This window comes from Fistularia commersonii, chromosome 32 (genome assembly GCF_037954325.1).
Source record: "Fistularia commersonii isolate RoL2024-O1a breed Wild chromosome 32, RoL_Fcom_v1.0, whole genome shotgun sequence".
Lineage (NCBI taxonomy): Eukaryota > Metazoa > Chordata > Actinopteri > Syngnathiformes > Fistulariidae > Fistularia > Fistularia commersonii.
This window is the reverse complement of record NC_141315.1, coordinates 10,555,001-10,559,702: the sequence shown is the minus strand read 5'-3', so window position 1 is coordinate 10,559,702 and position 4,702 is coordinate 10,555,001.

Sequence of the window (4,702 nt, the reverse complement as noted above, 5' to 3'; positions counted from 1 at the left end):
CCACAGGATTCCACATGTTCGTCCTTGGCCTCGTTCCGCCCGCCGGCAGGTTTTTACATAATCCGCCCGGAGACGGGGATTACATAACCTGGCGACTGCAGCCGTGGCAATTGATTAGATTAAACCAATTAATCGCGATTAATTGATTAATTTCAGATCAGAATGGGGTTATTAGGACCCGGAAACCCGACATGTTCATGTGGAGACGCCCGAACCTCGTCCGATAATTCGATTTAACCCCTTCAGGTTCGGCGTTGACGTCGGGATGCTAGCTATGCTAATGCTAACGAACCCCTTAATGGTAGCACGGGGATAAGAAAGAACCGTGTTTGTGCAATTTATGGCGAGTCTAGTTTGCAAAAAATAAATCAAACGTGTGTGTGTGTGTGTGTGTGTGTGTGTGTGTGTGTGTGTTCGCAGGTGCATTCATGTGGACAAAGACGAACATTAATCTGGACCTGAACCCCGGCGAAGCCCTGCTACGTCATCATCCTCCACCTTCGACCCTGGATTTCGCGCTTCGCACGCACACACACACACACACACACACACACACACACACACACACACACAAAAGGATTTGATGCCCTGGAAAGTAAAGATGGCGGCTGGGGGGTTGATGTAAGATAAATTATGTTTCAGATTAGAGGAGGAGGAGGTGGGGTCTCCATGGCGTCCTCCTCCAGCTGTAGGAAAAGGGATTAGAAGATCCGCCTGACACAATCTTTTTTTTTTTTCCTGAACCAATCTGCGGCGGCCGGCAAGAAATCCACGCCGGCACCAAAACAAATGGTTCCCGGGCAGCGGCGTCGGAACAAATGGATTACCGCCGCTTTCCTCGCTTTTCACGGACAGGTGTTCCCATCGGCGTTCCCTGCGAATGGCGAGGGGATGAAACCGAATCCACGGCGCGTCGACCGCCGGGTCTGCAGGAGGCGGCCATCTTTGAGGCTTGGGAGCTTCGCTGGTTACTCAGTGAGGTTCTGTGTTAAATTCAATTTCCACATTAATTAGAATTCTTCTTCTCCTTTGGGCTCTCGGGGTCGCCACAACCTTCTCCATCTAACCCTCCTCTCTCACAACAGCTAACTTCATATCCTCTCTCACGACGTCCACACATCTTCTCTTTGGTCTTCCTCTAGACCTCCTGCCTGGGAGTTTCACCTTCAGCGACCTTCTACCCAGATCTTCACCATGATTTGGAACAGAGGAGTATTCAAGTCCAAACCATCTCAGTCATCACTTTGTCTCGGTCATACATGTCCTGCACCCCTGTGACAAATTCTTCTTTTCCTTTAATGCTTTTCCGTTCCGGAACCCCCCGGTGTTATTTTTTGTGTTTTCAAGCAAGAAAAAATGAAAATAAAATCAGAAATATCGAATATAAAATAATGATACTTCATAAAAAGTGGTTTTATGACATGAATTTAAAGATGGAGGAGGTTTTTCTTTGGGTGCTGTATCCTTGTATAGCATCCTTGTATGCTCAATGCCACAAAGCTATGCCAAATGTAACTTTGCTCCTCTAAATGTCTAAACTCCATTTATGGGATGGAGTGAAGCCGTTCCTCTTTTTAAAACCATCAAACTCGCCCGTCCACGTTGCTGCACCAAATCCCGATAAATGTCTCCCGCCTTCTCACAGACGATTCTCTACGTCACCGTATCTCCCCCACAACAACATCTCCACCTCTTTCTCTGGGTATCCTAGAGACGGCGGCGTCAACAACGTCGTTCCAACCTCACACTAACTCCAGGTATCCGCTATCACTGGGAACCATGAACCAATCAGAGAACAGCACGTCGTACGCCAGTACGTACTGAGCCTCAACAGAATATCACTAGGGACCCCCAAAAATGGCACATGTTAAAAGACACGCTTAAAAAGCGGAATTCAAAGTCAAGGCTATCAGTCACGCAGGAGTTGATGGGAACAGCAGCCGCCAAAGAATTCAACATGAGTGGATCAACGGGACGGGAGGAAGCCAGCAGATGAAATACGCCGAGTAAAGAAGACCTGACAGAGTTGCCAAGGGAACAAAGTGAGAGGACAAAACTGGGAGTTTGACTAAACTGGCTTCATATACCCTATGTTTTACATTACCTTGTAATGTGACGCGCCTTATGGGCCGCAAAATACGGTAGCGACGCAAGCAACGAAGAGGCGTTAGATGTTGACGACTAAACGTGACCTCCCTGGGTTCCCCGAGGAACCCGACTTTTCCTTCGGAGAACGGGGAAGCCATCGGTCCTTGAAGGGCCTCCGGCTGTCACCTCAGATCACGACGGTTTTTGAATAACGTCCCCCCCCCGCTGTACGTCAGCGATGCTAAAGAAAGCATTAGCGCCGTGCGCGTTCCCTGCACGCGAACATGATATGATGTCCGATGATCCTGCGTGATGTGCTGGTGAATTATTGATCGGCTAAAACCTGGGGAGGGGACGCTCTTATCGGAACTGACAATATACTCAATTAAAGTGTTTATTATTTTACGGCGTATCGCGTTTGCGGCCGTTGCCTGTCAATCATGTGACGAGAGGTTCCCCCGTGGGTCCCGGCGAGCTTCGGCGAACCGACCGCGACCTTGAAACGACATCATCGGCCCCGAGGGGAACGGCGGCGAGCGATCTGGCGGGATCACCAGTCGCGTCACGCCTCGGAGGTTTCTTTTTCTCGCGTCGAACGACGGATGGAGGTTGGTTTTGTTAAAACCTGCACCGGGAGGCGGGTTGGACGTCAAACCCTGGACTAGACAAACGGGAGTCGGTCCAGTTCCAAACAGCACCAGACCTGGAGACGGGGGACGGGTATCTCATGGATGCTGAAGTCCGGCAAAAACACCAGACCAGGCCAACCGGAGAAGCCGTGTCCAAGGACAGGTTCATGCCTGGTGGTCCACGAACACCGGACCTGGAGACATGGAAGTGGTATCTCACTCCTGCTGCAGTGAAAAACACCAGATCAGGCAACGGGACGACTCGTATCCTAACCAGGTTTTATTCCTGTTTACAAGTCCAGGTCCACAAACACCAGACATGGAGAGAGGAGACTGGTTTTTCAAGTCCTTTTGAACCACCAGAACAGGACCAGGAGATGGGAGAACCCATGAATCCAATCTGTTCCCGTTCATATCAACAAACACCAGACCTGGAGACAGGGAACTGTGAAAAACACCAGACAGGGCAACGGGTCCAAACTCGGTTTTACTGATTCCGAGTCCACAACCGCACCGGACTTGGCCTGGACAAGTCGTGTATGACCATCATGGCAGGACCAGGACAACGTAGAACCCGTGTCTGATCCCGTCTGTGCCTGTTCACAACAGCAAACCCCAGACCTGGAGACCAGGAAGTGGTGCTTCACTCCCATTGTCGTCTTGTTCGGTGAAGGAACACCAGACCAACGGGAGGACTTGTGTCCAAACCCGGTTTTGGGCATATTTAAGATGCCCAGTCCACAAACACCAGACCTGGGGACACGGAAGTGGTATCTCACTCCACAAACACCAGGCTTGGTAACAGGACAAGTCGTGTATGACCACCAGGGCAGGACCTGGTTTTGGGCCTGTTGTAAGAGACCCGGTCCAGAAACACCAGACCTGGAGAAAGGGAACTGGCGTTCAGGGAAAAACACCAAACCAGGCAACGGGAGAACCTGGTTTTACTGACTCCTCGTCCACAAGCACAAGACTTGGCCTGGGCAAGGCATGTATGACCACCATGGCAGGACCAGGAGACTGGAGGAACCATGTCTGAATCCAGCCTGTGCCAGTTCATAGCAACAAAAACCAGACCTGGAGACCAGGAAGTAGCAGTGAAGGAACACCAGACCAACAGGAGAACTCGTGTCCAAACCCCAGAGGCGTCTCTTGATGACACCTTGGTATCGCCAAACACCAGACTCAGATCCGGGGCAGGAGATGTAGTCCTCCCGATGCTGCCCCGTCCATCAAGCAAAGGCAGATAAAACACCAGACTTCAGTTTGGGGCCCTGAAGGCACCTTGGAGTTCTAAACGGGACGCCTGGATTCGCCGATATCTCGGAAATAGAAGCGCAGAAGAGCGAGAGGCGTCGGATTGCAGGATTAAACAACAGGAAAGGGAACAAGTCGAGACTCGGTTCACCTGGGATGCTTTCAGGAGATCAGTGAGAAGGTAGTCAAGGGGTTCAGAACCGGTCTGCGCCTGTCAACTCACGTTCTCCAGCGTTCCTCAAGCCGAGTCCCAGAAGGTTCACGTGTGTGGACTTGAGAGGAACTTCAACCTTCTTTGCTCGGAGAAAAAAAAAAAGCAAAGGTGAACGTCAGCCGAGGCGAGGCAAGATGGCGGCGCAGAGTCTCCAGGGCGACGGCGAGGCTTCCTCCATGATGTCTTCTGCTCAGTCAGGAGGTTCATGAAGCTCTGAGTGGTCCAGGAGCGTGAAGGTGGTGGATCTTTGGAGGTCCACGTTTGATTGACAGGTTGAACCCCGTCTCTTAAACACCGGGTGTCCCTTGTAGCCTTTGAGCATGATGAGCGAAGCTAAGCTAAGCTAAGATAGCGACTCCGGTGACTGCTAGCTTGAGCACCTTGCTCCTGGAAGTTCTGGAATCATCAGGTCTTGAAGGACCTCCAACCCCCTGCTGGACTCCAGGTGATCTGGACCCCCAAGACCTGGACCCCCTTCCTCTCCGGCGTCCATCCTGAAAAAAAATCTTACTTC